Source organism: Molothrus ater, chromosome 3, assembly GCF_012460135.2.
Source record: "Molothrus ater isolate BHLD 08-10-18 breed brown headed cowbird chromosome 3, BPBGC_Mater_1.1, whole genome shotgun sequence".
Lineage (NCBI taxonomy): Eukaryota > Metazoa > Chordata > Aves > Passeriformes > Icteridae > Molothrus > Molothrus ater.
This window is the reverse complement of record NC_050480.2, coordinates 85,572,367-85,590,610: the sequence shown is the minus strand read 5'-3', so window position 1 is coordinate 85,590,610 and position 18,244 is coordinate 85,572,367. Positions and strand designations below refer to the sequence as shown.

Sequence of the window (18,244 nt, the reverse complement as noted above, 5' to 3'; positions counted from 1 at the left end):
AGGAAAACAGAGGAGAAAGAAGGTGTGATTCTTTTGAGGGTGGCAATCACTTCCCATGAGAATCCTCCATAACAACACTACTGAGATTTGCAAGTCCATGGCCATGAGAATAACCATATGAGAACAAGGACAATTACAGAGGCTTTTGAAACACTGTCGGAATTGCTCAAGTGTGATGTACAAGAACTGTGAATGAAAAACCAGGTGCAAGCTTGTAGCCCTTCTATGGCTAAGACATTAAGGAATCTTAAGACATTGTGCCATGCATTAAGCCTGTGTAGTTATACAGCTCAAGTACGTTTTATTGCATGAGCACAATCACATACTCTTTATCTAATTACTCTTTATCTTACCCCTTCTTGTCCTTTCTGTCATGATTTTATCTTCTGTACTCAAGTAATTTCTAGGGTTTGTGTTTATTTAGAAAATACGTTGTCTTTAAAATTTTCATTTGTGAAATATATTCAGAGGAAATAGTGATTATAAAGTGGAGAGAGAGTATTGGCAAAAGTTATGTATCTGAAATTTACACTGTTTCCTCAAACCTTCATAAATTCCTCAAAATTATGGACCTTCTCATAACCCTATGAAAAAGTTCAAAATTTTAAATTTTATATGTCAGATGATATATTTTTTCTGCTATAATTTCTTTCTGGTACTTCTAATGTAAATTAATCTGTTGTAATTTCTGTATTTGTCTAATGATGTTATTTTATTTATGGAGTTCAACCTCTTACTTCTGAAGTATATAATGTGCATTTTGCAGTAGCAATAGCATCTCTTTGATGAAGTATATTGTTATCATTTGGCAGTTGGATTTTGGCTTTCAGTCTTGTTTTCCAACCAGTTATGGGTTATTCTGCGTTTTTTTAGTTTTGCAAGTCAATTTCAGAATTCTAAAGTGTGAAATATTTACAAGTTGAAAAATATAGGAAATGTTTTAAGATGAAGGTGAATTATAGATGTTTTTCCCTTTTTCATTTCAATGGTCTCATTAGTTTTATTAGATTTTTCTCATGTTTTATTGTTGATGAAACTTTTAACCATCTGCACTCTCAATACATTTGCTGCTTTAGGCTAAGTATAAAGTTTAAACTTTTATCCTGTCACAACGTGCCTGAATAATCTCCTTCCCCTTGTTTAGCAGTCAAAAGAACCTGTCTAAAAATAGAATCTCATTTTAATTGTGAGAAAGTTAATAGATTGTGACATGTAACCTCAAGGACACTATCTTTGTGATTGCAGTTAGCTAAAAAGAAGGCAAACTGCAGTCTTTGATGCCTTATACATGTTCTGTAGACACAAAGTAAAGGACATCCTTATTTGAATCTTTTTTCCCAAAAAGTTGTGAGTTTTGCTCAGGATTGAAACATGATTTCTCACCTTCTTGGGATATATTTTACAGCTTAGTACTGAATCGTGACTTTGTATCTATTTTTTTTTTATATTACTACTTAAATAATGTCATAGTATATATAGAAAATTCTTACTTCAACTGAACTTCGTCTCACTTTAATTATTAAGAAAGGATATGAATGATGCAGTTCATCTATCTTACATTATTAGCATGTCCTCCTAAAAACGGCATGAAATGATGCTTGTAAATGAACTGATATGCATAACAGATTTTATGTATGAATAGTAAATTTAATCCTATTTACAATTTGCCTATGGGATTAAGGTCAGGATAATGCAGCATGTTACTGTGACAGCAGGCCTTGTGGCAGTATCAAACAGTGGTGTTAGTTTGCAGTAGCAGCCAAAAAAAGGACTGATAAGATGAATATATGCCTGAGTTTGGCTTATTCCACTCATTTTATGGGTGTGCCACATCTCCATAAAGGTGCTTTATGGCTGTCAGGATCCAAGGTGGATCGTGCAGCCAGCTGATCATTAGGCTGCTTCCATGCTTGTGGTCCTATTGGCTGTACCATACTGACATAAAAGCACATGACGGCTTGAAGTTTTAGGTGTGAATATTTTATGACTTTATTATGCTTGAGATGTTTCTCCCATTCAACCCTGTGAACCTGTAATTCTGATAAAAATATTTAATCTTTTGACTTCCAGACTTTATGACAACAAGTATAACATCTGTCTTATAACCTGTTTAGAATTTATTTTTTATTCCTGAATTTACATGGTTATGTAAAGCAATTAAGTTATTTCACTAGCCAATCCTTTAGTTCATAACAGTGTTATAAAATAAATCTGGTGACTTAGTGATATAATTCTAGCATTTTATGTAATTTGAAGTTATTAACAATTCTCAGAGATGTCAGGAAGTATATCAGCTCCTGCAAGCATTTGAAAATGTCAGACTTACAACCTTTATTTGTATTGATGTTCAACTGAGCAGTTAAGCTTGTAAGCTCTTCATTATGATTGTTTGGAAGAAGATTCTTCTTTCCACTTGAGTCTAGTAGAAAAATACTTTCAAAAACATATTTCAGTTGGTCAGATAAATGTCAGTTATCTTTTTGCATACAATTAATTTATATAGCCATGTAAAGTATTAGTAAACCTAAAATCAGTACAGTTTTTTACAAAAAAATAACGACCTTATAAATGTTATTACACTACCAATTTTGATATAAAACTTTGTTACTGCTTAGAGGTTTAATAAAACCTGTGCTGAAAAAATAAATGGAATTAAGACTTTCATAATTGGACATGCACACAGGGAAATCATTATTTACAGTGTAATGCTTGGAAAGTAAACAGATATAAGTAATTCAGTGAAAACTCTGAGTTTCTTTGGCTTTAACCTTTTCTTTCTTTCATAAATTTAACATATATTAAGTTTTATTCTTGTATTAGGTTTGTATGTATTATAATTTAGAACATTATTCAAATGTGTCTTTTTTGAGTACAGGCAATAAATATGTTTCATGTGAATATTTTTATTTATTAAAGCTACTTGGTTCTGTGAAGAACTGTCAGAGTTCCATCATAATACTGGATGAATGGTTTGTAGTGATACAAAGGGCAGGTTAGTTTTTTTGGATGGGCAAATGTCAGTCACTTAATTTCTGCCACAGTGTATTATCAATCATTTTCAGAAGCTTTCCTATGTTTTTGTCTGACCTTTTTAGAGTATACTGTTCAGATAAGCCTAGAACAGGCATTTCTCCTTTACATCATACCTGAATTTTCTTTCAATAAATAAGTAGTACCACCAGTAGGTTACTAATAGAGTGAAAAGAGGCACACTAAGTTACTGAAAATTACTGCAGCAGTTTCAAAGAAATTTTTAATAGTGGGAATATGTTTGCCTGAGTTTTGTATAATATTTTGGGTGGCAGAGAGGACACACTGTTCATCTAGAAAATACACATGAGCCTAAGGAACATAATATAATAGTGATATGCTTTAACCTGTTGAATGTTTTGCATATTCATATATTAGCAGACTGTAGGATAGTGGATAGGACCAAATTTCTGTCTCTGCCACAATCCTTTACTAAACAATCCCAAACAGAAGCTCAGTGAAGAGAATAAATAGGAGTAAGCATGTAGCACTCTATAACTCATTCTCCTTCCTAAATTAACAAAATAACAAAATAAAAATGGCTAGATTGATTACAAATTTGTTAAGTTAATAATTTTTCCTTTTAAATTTTTATAATAATTGTGTAACTCTGCTTCTTATGTCCTATTTTTATTAGAGGACTTTTCAGATCTTGATATCATTATGCTGAACTCTGCTCCACAGAAGTACAATCAATGTCTGTTACTCATCTCAGTCAGCTTAAAGATTGACATCGATTTGTTCAGTTATGCTGTTTAACAATGTATTAGCCTCTTTTGCTATAGCCTTTAATACAATGCATTCCATTGTGCCGATCATGGACATTGTCAATATGCTGCATAAGAAGATGCATGGTAAAGGAATTAAGGAATATCTTTATTAATGCGTCCATTGTTTAAAATTCAGAATTTAAAAAGTAAAATACCCTAAAACTCTTGGAACTTTCCACATTTACAATTTGATTAGGTACAGCTAACATAACAGCACGTGCGTTCTTCCTTAGTTATATGACATGACTGGAGCTGAAAGCTGCTGCCTCCCTTCCCCTCCAGACTGCAGCTGTGTCTGACTGATGACACATACCTGTATTTATATCTTTCCAGATATTGATTTAACAGGTTAAGTTTAAACCCTTTGTTTGCTTCTCTTCATAAATTATTAAACGTTGAAACAATAACATGTCTCTGAATAAGAGAGAATTCTTATGTTTTAACTCAACCAGTGAAGACCATTCTGTTGGTCAAACTTGTTTGGAAAGAAGTTTCAGATAATAATTAAACATATTCTGTGTAGAAAACAGATCAGGTATTTTTATAGATTTATTGTTTCATTTTTTTTTATTCAATGTTCATTGTTCATTATGTTTGACATTAACATGAATGTTATTCCCAGACTTTAAACTTTCAACTAAGTTTTACCATGGCTTTTAAAAAGCATTATTAACATTTGATAATTTTTTCAAAGACTAGGAACAAATTGTAAAAATAAAACTGGCATAGAATAGGATTCTTGTGTCATATATTTGAGTGATAAATATAGGTAACTGATCTTTTGGAGACTTTTTGTTTCTTGTTTTACTTCTGACAGCTCTTTCTTTGTACTTTTTTCCTTTTACTGATAGCAAACAAGAATTGGAACTGAACAGTTTAATCTAAGTGTTTGAAACATAAATCCTAGTCTTTGCTTCTTAGCAGATACAGCTAAATTTGAATGTTTGATCAACAATTTAATCATTTTAGGTAAACAGAAAGAGGTGTTTTACCAGTTAAAACTTTCTCTAATTTTTTGATATAGAAAACATTGCAGTGTATGCGCCATGAACTTAGCTGTCCACTGATGTTGCTTAAGAACACAGTCCTTTCACTCTTTAGGCCAAAAGAATTTCTCTTTTAGTAATTTGCCTTATTTAATTCATAAAGTGGTGACATAATCAGAATTTCCTGTTAATACTTACAACTGAGATTGTTTGGAATTCATAAGAACCTTCCATTCATTTATAAAGTTCCTGTAAATAAAGGTCAGACAGAAAGATGCATCATTACTGGACAGCAAGAGATAGCATGTTATGATTTTTTTCTTTTGAATAAGAATACTTATAGAGCATTTTTTTTTTCTGCCAGTTTTCTGTACTTTTTTACTACAAGGTTCAAACCATGAGAACTATACTGCCCAATCATTTTGAAGCCTTTGGATGCATGACACTCACTCTATGGTTTCAAAAATCAAACACTTAATTTTAAATGAGTAAATGTTCATATTGTCTCACCAGTAGTGACGCTGGGTATAAGCTTTATTTTCATGTCTGTGTGACTTTAAGTAAACATCCTTTTTCAAATAGTAATGAAAGAATTATTAAATGATATGATGACTGACACTGTCAGTCAGTTGGTCTGTATCAAAAGAGTCATAGAAACATTTAGGTTGAAAAGAAGCCTGAAGATCTTTGTGTCCAATTATTAACCAAGCATTGCTAATATGGATGCTTTTTTAAAGAACATTCTGATTGATCTGTGAGAAGTGATGTTATCCCTGAAGTCAATAAACTTGAAAGAAAGCATTGTTTTAATAAGCTTGATAAATATTTAATTTTCCCCTCTAAAGCAAAATGCAATATTATTACAATTTTTCTTAAAACAATTATTTATATGGAACAAAAAAAACCATTTGAGTCAGACTTTGGCTCACAGGATTTTCTCTGCATGTATGTGCATGATGTCAGCATGCTACATTCTTTTTGTGATACAACACAGGGTAACTTATAAAAAATAGTAAATGAATATTCTTATTATAAGCTGAAGAAAAAGATAAAATGACCCTAAGACACTCTACACAAAATCCTGCTTCCAATCAAAACTTTGTAGTAGACATTTTAAAAATACATATATATGTATTTATAGATATATAAAGGGTATTTCATATATTAGAATAATTTCAAAGAATCTGTATAATCTCTCCCCTCAAAATTTACCCAAATTTTTTCATATTGTGGTTTTTTTTGTATGTGTATTAGAATACATTTTATACCACAAAATTAATTCAGTAAATTTTGCATAAGCTTTTAAAATAATACACCTAATCTTATATTTACTGTTATTGTATATAAAGACCATGTTCTGTTTTTTAAGATAACCCAGCTGTAAAAGCTGATATTCTTTTGATGAAAAACAGTGATAAAACCCTGCGAATAGGAGCTACCTTTATTTTCTGAAAATGTCTCTTACATCTGCAAGCAGATGCTCATAAATGTTAAAATGAACAAGTTACGATAAATTTACAGTACAGATTTAGCTGAGTAATCTACCTTAAATCCCTATGTAAGTGCTCTCCTTCAGTGACATTTTGACCTTTCATAACTACAATTCAATCTTCTTTGAAAGAAGAATGCAAATCCACTGGAGAGGATTAAATCACAGTGATCTGAGGACAATGGCACACCTGAGTGAGTAGTTTTGTATCAGCAATGGTAAGAGAGACAGGGAGACTGAGAAGCGGTCAGAATCTGACTTTATTGTGGACTACATATGCTTATATAGTATTCTAGGAAGGCTAGTAATGTTTTTCTACAATGATTGGGTTAATCATTACATCAACGAACTTATACATTTTGCAATATCCCTTGCTTGCAGAGCTTGATGTAATTTTGTTTTCTGGAAAGTATTGACTTAATCTTCAGTTTACTCTTGATTTAATCCTCAAAGTTCTGTTTGCTCTTGCCAAGGCATTCTGATTCGATAATCTCTTATGCTAACCAGGTCCAAAGTCCATCATGTGTGTTCCAACAGTTTTGAATGTCTTTTCATGTGGCTTTAATGGCCTTAATTGTGTTCTTTTCCTAGTTAGGGAGAAGTGTGTTTGTGTACATGTTGATGTGTTTAAGCCCAGCAGGAGCAAGGAAGGAGAGATTCTCCATGTTTCCTTTGAGTGGCCAGACCCGGTGGGACGGTCATGCCATGGCCGAGATGCCACCCCTCGGTTTTAGGGGAGGGGGATCAGAAGTGCTCTTCATAGGCAGGCCAGGATGTACAAAGGTACGAAGGTACCTGCCCAGGGCTTTATCATCAGAGTGTTGGTGTTTGACATCAGTGTTCTCCATACAAATCTTCTGATTTCATGCAAATCCTTGGAGTCCTGATTGCTGTCCACTGTAGACCATCTCCATCACTGCTAACTTCTAGTATAGGGTGCAAATTTATTCAGTAAAACTGGTGTTTTAGGAATGCTGTACTGGAATTCAGCACAACCCACATAATGATATTTTTTGTATAGTAGATTCATTTTAGCTGTTATTGAGATTTTTAAAAGATCTGGAATTTCTTGTTCATATTAATTTTTCCATCTTTTTAAGCTCGGATAGATTCCTATTATCATCTTACTAAAATAAATTGCAGTTTTTAGGATTTTGGTGTTCATTGGTATGGTTTTCTTTTAGTAACTAACACCATGAAAAGACAAAAGATAGTCAGGTTTGGGTCATTAAACAATTTCTGCATCATTTGTACCTTCATTATGGTTGGTATAGAATATAGAAATTCATTTATTGAATTTCTTAAATGTCAGTGTTGATTACTCAGTCACATGATTTCAAATGGAAAATTATATTTGAATCTCAAATATTATTGAAAACACCATACTGGTAGTTGGTACAAAAGGAAGATCTTTGGAAATATTAACAGTTGAAGATTTTGATTCTGACACGCAGTTGTCTCTTAGTGAGATCCTCTAAAAAGAACATTCATTTCACTAAAGAGTGAAATAAATGTTCTTCTTCAGAGTTCTTCAGTACTTTTTATCTTTCCCAAGTCCTTTCAACCACTGCATGATTTATCTATTGAGCTCATAAACAGACATAAATTTTACACTTTGACTGAAATTGATGTGACATACTAACACCTCCACTTGTTGCAAAGTCAGCATATCCTTCAGAGCAGCCTTTTTTATATTGCTCTCTCATTTTATTAGCAATTGAGATTAAAGGGGTTTGCTATTCAGTTGAAATAGTGGCTTATTTTTATGCTGTTGTGAAATTTGAGAAAAACAGTACGTCCTAATCTAAAACATTATGAAGGACAAATTTCATTGTGCATTTGTGCATTTTGTGCATTTGATTTCTTTGTTGCATATATGGCAGCATATAAAAAAATCCCTCAGACTCTTTATTATACATGAGAATTGCTGAATTAAGTTACCAAAAGATACAATATCTTAGCATTGTGTGTGTTTGCAAGCTCTGTTTGCATATGAACACTTCTGAAAACTCAATTTTATTCTAATCATAAAGAATTAAAAACATTTACTAGAAGATGGATCATCTGAAATATGGAGTCTTGTTGTTCTCAGAACATCAGTTATAAAACATTGTAGATTGAAGGTTTTTAGTGCAAAAAGTAATTTACTTCGTTAAATGGGATATATGTGCAGGTGAAGCTGAATACAATGACTTGACTGTTAGTGAAAAACAGTTTGCTATTGCCTTGTACCTTCACCTCTCCTCTGACCTTTCTGGGCCAGCATAGCCATGGCCAGGCCTCTCTTCAGTAGGACATTATGCATCCTTCTTGGAAAGATTTTAAAACAGCATTTCCTTTGCAATTCACTCATAGGCTTGGCATTAGTAGTCTTTTCAAAGGGTCTTTATTTTTCCTTTCAGTGTCCAAAGAATAGCGTGATGCTGAAGGAACTTTCGGAACGCAGAACACTATTTACTTTCAAACAAAATCATTACAAGTAGATGCAAAATAAAGTAGCAAATGTTTTGCAAATACTCTTACAGTATCAGTTGGAATATAAAAAATAAATGAAGCATGAGTCCTTGTAAATACATATTTAACTGTTTCCAGTCTATATCTCCAGTCATGCCTGTTGATGTGTTTTTCCAATCATTTGAAAGAAAAGAAATTTAGGACCATTTCGTTCAGGTAGTGAATAAATTTGACTTTGTTTCAATGCTAGACCATAATATTAGCATGTGTGCACTTGCATAGCCTTCCTTGCAGAACTAAGGGTTTAAGTGCTTCAAAAAGAAAAAAAGCTAGACGATACAAACCTTTTTTGATATTTCCTATGATTTGCAGTATTCACCACATTTCAATCTATCTTTGATAATTCCAGGGTCTTAATATTTGTTGCCACTTTCAGTTTTCTAATGTCTTTATGACCTCTGAAACAGTAAAATGTTTTTATACAGTCACCTTTATAGAGAACATGATAAAATAGCTTTAATCTGTTAATTTTTCTATTGTACTGTATTAGCATGCTGTAGAAAAGGTGAATGAGTTTTGGTGAGTATAATTTCTCAAGTTTATTCAGCTTGCAACTGAACTTTACTGGACTGTATTTCCAAATATTATCATATTAAGTTTGGTTCAAAATCTAATCAGCTGCTTGGAACCATGGCCAGAGGTTCCTCCTGTGGTTTTTTTTTTGGTAAAATTAATATGCAGAGGAAGGAGGATGAATTTTAACAGATTTTAGCAAGAATCAGATGTAAAAAAATATTCAATTTTTATTTTTTTCCTAATTTCCATTCATTCACGTTATTCTATTCTTAATTTCAACTCACAATATGCTCAAGAAAAGTGAGTGCAACCTATTTATTGGGATTGTCTTTTAATCTGCCAATATTGAAAGTATATAAAATAATCTGAGTATTCCTAATCTGTTTGCTTGTCTACATTATAGACATTTGGCTGTGCTTTCTCCAGAACATGTACCTGATAGGAACAGCATAAAAAAAATTTACATTCTCCCCTGGCTTGTGCTATTTGGAAAAAAATCAAAACCAAAAACTCACAAACAGCAAACCAAAACAACATTGCATCTATCAAACACTTCTTAAAATCATTTTTTATGATTTTTTTTTAATGAGCAGATTTTAATTGTATCCTGGTTACTCTATGAAGGCTACAGTTAAGCTTTGCTATATAGTAACAGACACAGGATTTCCGTGTAGCAATTTGCTGGGGTTTTTAGGTTTATTCAGTTAACCTCTACATACAAACAATATTCAGAGAGACTTTTTTTCAGCAAAATAACCAATACTGTTAAATCCCCATCATAACCCAACCTGTCCTCCTTCCTTTTTTCTTCTGGGTGTGAAAATGGAAAATCAAGATGTTGAATGGAATTTTAAGACTAAGTGCAGTCTATCTATTAAGTCAAATAGATAGTTAATGCTCATGAAGACTCCTCTATGTGACTCTGTGAAATTTCAGTTTTTAATTGCTATCACTGAAATAAGCACATGAATATTAGTAATTTGTTCATTTATTTTTGTGAATTTATACTATGCCTACAAAAAATTTATATGTACATATGGATATGTTTATATGGAATAGCTTCCAGAATGAATTCCAGACTGAAAGCTGTGAGATTTCCTTTACTTGTCTACACAGTAGTTTTGTGTTATGTTCCTCAGAAAGTGTGTTTTCTTTGGGAAAAAAAAAAAACAAAAGCATCCTGTTGTTAAGCCTTGGCCATGTTGACATCTTTGGAAAGAGAAGGAAAGTTTGTCTTGCTTAATCCCACCTGTCCCTAGGACACCACCCCAGAACTCTTGGGTGACCAATGGGACAAGAGCCAACAAGGATGGAGGCACAACAAAAAAACATGAAACATACAAGATATAGATAAAAAAAAGGAAATTTTCTCTAGATGGAAAAAGTGTCCATGCAATAAAGTCTCAAAGTTAATCAAAGAGAGAAAAATTGAGATCTTGAGAAATTGTGCATCTCCAAAAAAAGCTAAGAGATGCTGGACTGAGTCCAACACTAGAAGGCAGGATTTGTCCCACAGGGGCAGAATAGAGGAGAGGAGAGTAAGGCCTAAAGAGGTTTTCTCTTTTTTTTTTTTTTTTTTTCCTTCAGAAGAACATTTTTGGAGCAATACTCATCCTTCTTGCTTCTTTGCTGAAATATAATAAGGGAAAATTATTTGGATGTCCACACTGTACTAATATGGGGACATTCAGTTGCTTCCAAAGCTAACATTTTCTGTTTGAGCACTTACTACTTCTACAACCGGCATTAGAAAAGTACTGAGTTGAAGCTCCAGCAAATCCACACGTGATTGTAATCTTTCATTTTCTATTATGAATCTGTACTTATCACTCCTGGTCTTTAAAGTGGAGGCACACCCACTGTAAGGTACTGAAGGGGATACTCAGGAAAATAAGGTCTTCCCATCTAACATTAATTTTATTTTGCAAAATTCTCAGCTGCCAGAGGCTTGAGATTTTGGTGAGGGTTTATTTTAGGAGTATGAGAAAAAGCAGTGCTTATATGGGTATATGTGCTTGAGAAGACTACACCTGCAATATATGTTGGGTTAAAGCATCTTGAAATAGTGTGGCATTGTTTTTCTGTAATATTTCTGTAATAAACTGTTAGGATTGGGATAAAAAAGTATAGATTAAGCTAAATGAAGAAGTTCTATTGTCTAATGTTTATTCTTTATTCACATTTTTGCTTCAAAATACTACAATTATTTAATGGAAATTCATTTACTGTGTGTTAAATTAATTTGCTATGATGCCAGTTCCTAATTAGAATGCCATGTGCCACTAATTTAAAAGGTCCAATATATTGTGTCATCTGAGTTTATAATCTGAATAATATATTGTTTGTATGACATGGCACATTTTCCATAAAACCATGCTGACTACTGGTAATTATATTTTTGTCTTTTAACCCTTTAGAAATAGTGGTTTTATGTTGGTGGTTCCATCACTTTGCTAAGGATCAGTGTTGGTTTTACAATCCTGTTAGAAATGATTTGCTAGTAGCTGCTCATTGATTTTCTTTCTAGATAGCTACCATGTCTTTCTTGTCAGGACTTAAGATAATTTTAAGTACAGATGTTGAAGGGTACTCCCTTATAAAGGAAGATAAAGCATATAAAAGATTTTCCTAGTTGGAGGGGATCAATTTGATACACAGGTATTTTTTTAATTCCTTGGTTCTTCTCCCCAGTTTTTGAAACAGTTAATAGATGTGACCTTGCTCAGTCATGTGAGATGTCCCTTGTTCTCCAGAAGTTCTTGAAGATAATTGCTAATAGTTCATTGTCTGCTTCAGTTTCAGTATTGAATTTAATTGGGCCCTTGAATGAGTCTGCGTTTTCTAAACGGTCCTTAAGCTGTTCTCTTCTTATCCTGCCCTTCTTTTAATTTTATTTAAACATTTTTATCTAGATAAGAGAAAGTGTTCTTCATTCTCCTTTCCTACAAGCTATTTTTCTTTCTCTTAATTTTAAGGACAGTTTAATTCTACAAGTTTTGTCACTGCCTTCTGCCTCATTCTGGGGTTTGCCTTTTCACAATATTCACCCTTACCCTATTCTGATAGTTTCTGAGGCAGCTGCACTTTATTTTTTTTGTGCTTCCCATTTTCCTTAATATTCCAAGTTTATTTCTACCGAATAACTCCATGCTAACTTTTTGTTCAGGGCACTGCTCGGTCCTTTGTGCTGACAGACCCTGCTCTTTCTAGTAGTAAAGCAAGATGAACACTATAATTTGAACAATATCATGTTTCTTATCACAAAACATTAGAATACAAATCTACAGCGAGACCAAAAGCATATTGGTACTTGACAATAATAGGTGTTTAAGGAGGAAATGGTGAATTATATAGTGATAAATTAAGAAACAGAATATTTTCTGTTTCCTGTGATGCATGCCTTAAATAGTTTGTCTCTCAGATTTTCTTTGTCTCTAAGATTTTCTTCCATGTATTTGTCCAACAACTTTTTGAACACATGTATTTCACCACCCAGAAAAAGAGATTTTCAGCCTATTTAGCTGGTTCTCATTTCCTCAGTAACTTTGATGTTTTGTTTTCCTCCCCTAGTTCTAATCTTACCTTTTTTTAATGAAAGAGCAATACTATATGCAAAATTCAACATAGAAATGAAATTTGTGAATGTTTTTGTGTGAGGACAGAATGATATTCTCTATTTTGTTCACTGTTCCTTTCCTAATAATTCTTAACAATTTCAATAGCTTACAGTTTCATAGAATTATTTAGTATGCCAGAGCCTCTGTTGCTGGAGTCCTAGTCCTAGTCAAATCAGAACCTATCATTGTGCCTCCAAACTCATAATAATGATTTTTTTTTCCCATATTTATTTTTCTACAAATTTTGGTAATGAATTTAACATGCTTGGTTAGTAGGTATCATATATTTTTTTTGCAACAAGTAACAAAAAGCTTTTTCTTCATTGCTGTTCATATTTGATCTGCATTAACCCCTGAACATGTAAAATTGATTGTAAACAAACCAACATTTTATTTTTCTGCTTTCTGTAATAACATCCATAATATTTAAGTACACAGTATATATTAAACTTAAAGCACATATTATAAAATTTGTTTTCTGCTTTATTGTTTTCAAGGATTGTTATAAGATATGATGCAATACAGTGTTATTATTACCAGCAAGCCATCATATGCTATGATAGTGAGCTGTTGGTTTAAATTACTTCCTAGAAAAATTGGGTTTTTTTCATCAATCTGATTCTGAAGACATGTTTGGGTTTTTCTTTAAGTATTGGTACAGAATGCAATAAGGTGGAAGCAGCAAAAATTAATCTACTGGATATGATCTGTGGTCTTTTTGATAACAGCAAGGACAAAACATTTCAGAGAAAGTGAGAGAGCCTCTTAAAATGCAGCAGGGAACTATATAATCTGTGAAGGCCTTCTCTTTTTATATTTGGAGACTGATAATAAATTGCACTGTTAAATTTCTTTGACGAAATTTACTGGAATAATGATAAAATTGTGATCATTTATAAAATTGTCATGTAAGTCCATCCTCTTTTTAGTGGTAGGCCAACCTCATTTTAGCTTTAATAGCCACTTTTACAGTCCAATTATGTACTATCTGAAATATTTTTTTGTATTAGTTTTGATTTACCATTCTCTTTTTTAGTAGTAGTTCCTATGTTCCATTGCAGGAATCATGTATATAATATTCCTTTTCTCATGTCCTCTTCTGCAATCCTGAGCATCTTTCTATCCTTTCTTATTTCATAAGGGTTTGCTTGCATAACAATATCTCCTTTGTGTTTTTAAACTACATTAGGTATTATGACTGTTAGCACAAGGAGGCATGAGGAATAAGAGGAAATAAAATAAATCATCACTTTTCTCATATATGGAACATGAATTTCTGTGACCTCTTGGAGTTTAAATGTTAAACTCTCTTTTCTTTTTTTGTGGAGGGGTAAATGTATACCTGCACCAGTTCACAGCTTCCTTTAATCTATCTTGACTATAAATAAGATGATAATTATGAAATATTGTAAAATAATTAGGTTTTAAAGCTATTGACTTAAATTTTCTGATAAAAACCTGAAGTTTATTTTATATCTCAAAAACTGATTTTTGCTCAAGTCACATGTATTAAAAACACGTATTTATTTTAAATTGTATTTATGCATTTGAATTATTAATGTGTGAGATTATTATTTATACTCTTTGGATTGTATCCAGATTCAGATTTAATGATTAGATGATTCACTAATTGTCTCAGCTAGACTATTCGATAGTGTGAATGAAAATACAGCAACAGTAAGAATTTAATTTAAACTGTGTATTTATAATCTAGTAACAAGAGAGGAAAAACAATTAATTACTCTTTAATATTAGGAGTTCAAAATCTAAGCCATGTATTATTTTATTAAACATTTCAGATACCATAATCAAAGTCCTTACATCAAAAAATACTTGAATTACAATGCGACACCTCTCAAATAGCAGTCATGATACATATTTAAATGCTTAATATCTCTTTTGAATCACCACATTTCTTCATTTGAAAGAAAACAGAGCAACAGAAATGTCTTTCAGTTAAATTCAGAGAGATATGACCTTGCAGTCAGAAATCTAATGTTGTTATTCTTCTAACATGAAAGAAAGAATATTCCCTGAAACTGAGTAAATATTTCTAGTTTACAAACAAGATGAAAAGTCTGTTTCCCAAGGCTATTGAAAGAGGGTCCATGAAAGCCAAGAACAATTGCATAAGATCAATATTAATATTTTGATAACCAGAGGGAGCTGATGTTTAAATTTAGGCTTGAGAGTTTATGTACAAACTTCATGAAGTTCACAGAGCTCTAAGAACACAGATCAAAAGAAGTTCAACACTGAATAAGTACACAGAATCATCCTAAAAGAACAGGCCTTTAATTGCCATGCTAAATAAATTAGCATAAATTTTATTTTCATGTTTGTTATTTTAAAAACATTTTCTATCCCATAGGATTTTCTAAGAGCTCAACATAACTTTAATGGAATTGGTCCGAAATGTTCTCTTTTTTAGCAAACTGATACAGGACATTTCTTAATTTATGAAACACAATAATCCATACATGTGTTGGAGCAATACACACAATGCATCTCAGCTGCATTTAGACATTTTACAAAATTGTTCAATGACTAAATCAGTACAAGTCAAACAGGTAAAAAAATCTGTACAAAATCCCAGAGCACAGAAAAAGTTTGGAAATTATTACACAGCTACTACTGTAGATCTAAAGAAAGAGTATTCTTTATGTATAAATACAAAACCATTAGTTTGGACTTCTGCATCTTCCCTTAGTTTTGGATTGTTAATGTAATGAAATGTAGCTTTTGACTAAAGAGAATCAGAAAATTATTTAATATCATCAGTCTAACCATTAACCCCGATTAAATTATATCCCTCAGTGCCACATCTACATATTGTTTAAATACTACTGGGATGGTGACTCAGCCACTTCCCTGAGCAGCCTGGTCCAATGCTTGACAACCCTTTCTGTGAACACCTTAGAGCACCTTCCAGTACCAAATGGGAGCCTTCAAAAGAGCTGCAGAGGGGCTTTTCATAACAGCATCTAATGACAGGGCAAGGGGGAATGGTTTTAAACTGAAGGAGGTGTGGGATTCACATTCTCTGAACCAGGGAGAAGCAGTGAGAAAAGCAGAGAAAAGAATGACCAAAACAATTCTTATCTCATTTGCTGCGCCTGTGTTGTGACAAAGTGGAACGCATTGTGGAAGATTGTTTACCTGAAGGGAATTGGTAATTGGATTCTAGTGTGTTTTGATTCACTGACCAATTGAATTCATGTGTATGTGTATCAGGATGGTCAGCTGACAGTCATGGGATTCTGTTGGGTGCTTGGCAGATTCAGTTTAGATGTAATGTAACATAGTGTAATATAGCATAGCATAATATAGTATAACAAAGGAATTAATTAGCCTTCTGATATCCATGGAGTCCTACTCATCATTCATTCCTTGGTTGGGGACTCCCTGTTTCCAATAGGAGTGCAGTTCTAGATTAGATTTTAGGAAGAAACTATTTATTGTGAGGGTGCTGAGGCACTGGAACAGGTTGCCAAGAAAAGTCGTGGATACCTCATCCCTGGGAATATTAAAGGCCAGGCCAGTTCTGAGGAACTTGGGCCTAGTGGAAGGTATTCCTGTCCATGACAAAGGGGCTAGAAGTAGGAGATCTTTAAGGCCCCTTCAAATCCAAATTCTATGATCCTATGATGACTCTATGAATTACAATGAGTGTTGTCTTTCAGCCTGAATAACTTTTGACTAGAGTAGATTTCTTGTTAGGGATACATACAGTCTTCAATTTAAGGTTTGTGAAGAAATGGATTCCTACACCTGGATGGAATTTTTCAAGCTATTTATTGTCAAAATGCAAATAAGACATCCTCAGAAGTGTTTTATGTATCAGCCATATTTTCTGTATTGTTTTTATGTTGAACAAACACACACAGACCCTGGATGTTTAAATATAAATAAAGTTAATGTAATTATTTTTGACATTTTTTGAGTTATTTGGCTTTTAAATGTAAAATTAATTGATTCAAAAATCCTTCTATTGTGTTTTACAGAACCTGAAATTTATTAGTCAGTTGTTTTTTATAAGACATATTTTATTAAAACTATTTTTCCAATGAATGAAACATATTTTAAATGTTTTATCTGAAATTAGTGTTAATATTTTTAATTTGTGTATGGTTTTTGTGCTTGAAAATAAGATATTTACAAATCTGAATTGTATACCACTATATGCCCATATGGACATTCCTGGATGAAGGAAGAATATTAAGAATAAAAAGGAGGAAGAACATTAAGAATAAAAAAGGATTTGGTTTGTCTCCTAAGTTTGGCAAAGAGTTTATGATCATTCTCACATGCTCAATTAGATACAGCATGCTGTCAGTGGGGGAGATGAACTTCTAAAATATCATTAAAATGTGTATTCCAATTTTCTGTGGCTCCCCACATTTTCATGAAGTACGTAAAGATGTGCATAGCTGAAAAGATAGGTTTTCAGTGCTATTCTGTGGAAGTAAAAGTCAATATCTCACTAGGAGCAGACAAATAGGAGCTATATTAAAGCATTTGTAGGTATAATTTTGAATCATTATTTATAAATATTCTTTATAAAATTTCCCTCACAGTGTTTTATCTGTGTTTTGTATTTGTGTACTGGACATTTTGGAAAATGTTTTTATTAATTTATACATTCTAACTTTCTGCTGAGACAAATTATTTAAATAAAATAATAATGGGTGCATCAGGCACAGCATCACTAGCAGGTCTAAGAAACTATCATATTGTGAAATATGTGCCATACCTTTCTCAACATGTCTGTCAACAATTTGTTAATGACTGCTTTAACGGTGTAAACATAGTGGATTGATTTCACATGTCATAATTTTGTATCCTGTATCTTAAAATTTCTGTTCTGGGTCAAGGTATACACTTCTGCCAGGATTTAACAGAATTTGATTTAACAATATTTGACAGCAAACATTTTTAAATTGTGTTAAATTATGTTAATATTTAATTCAGTGAGTTGAATTTTCTTGTTATCTTGAATGTTTCTGATTTCATACCTTAGACTGAACTGTAAAATATTTAAATACCCAGAACTTTACTTCCATTTGAATCAGATTTACATAATTTCATTACATGTGCAGCAACACAGTTTATAGAATCAGAAGTGCTTTGTTGTTATTTTTTTTCTGATCAAAGGAATGTAATTTTAAAAAATTTGCTTTCAATTTAATAGCAAAGAAATGGAGCCTTCATTTTTTGATGAGCAGCCATGTGTGTAGTATTTTGTAAGATGATTCTGTCACAGGCAATTAATACTTATGTTTTCTAATACTTATGGTATTCATAAATTTCATAAGACTTGAA

At 32.4% G+C, this 18,244-nt stretch overlaps 1 protein-coding gene across 1 annotated transcript in view; it reads left to right on the top strand.

Annotated features, from left to right (window-relative positions):
- Positions 1–18,244, top strand: part of CSMD1 (CUB and Sushi multiple domains 1) — a 1,073,317-nt gene that overhangs the window by 796,969 nt on the left and 258,104 nt on the right.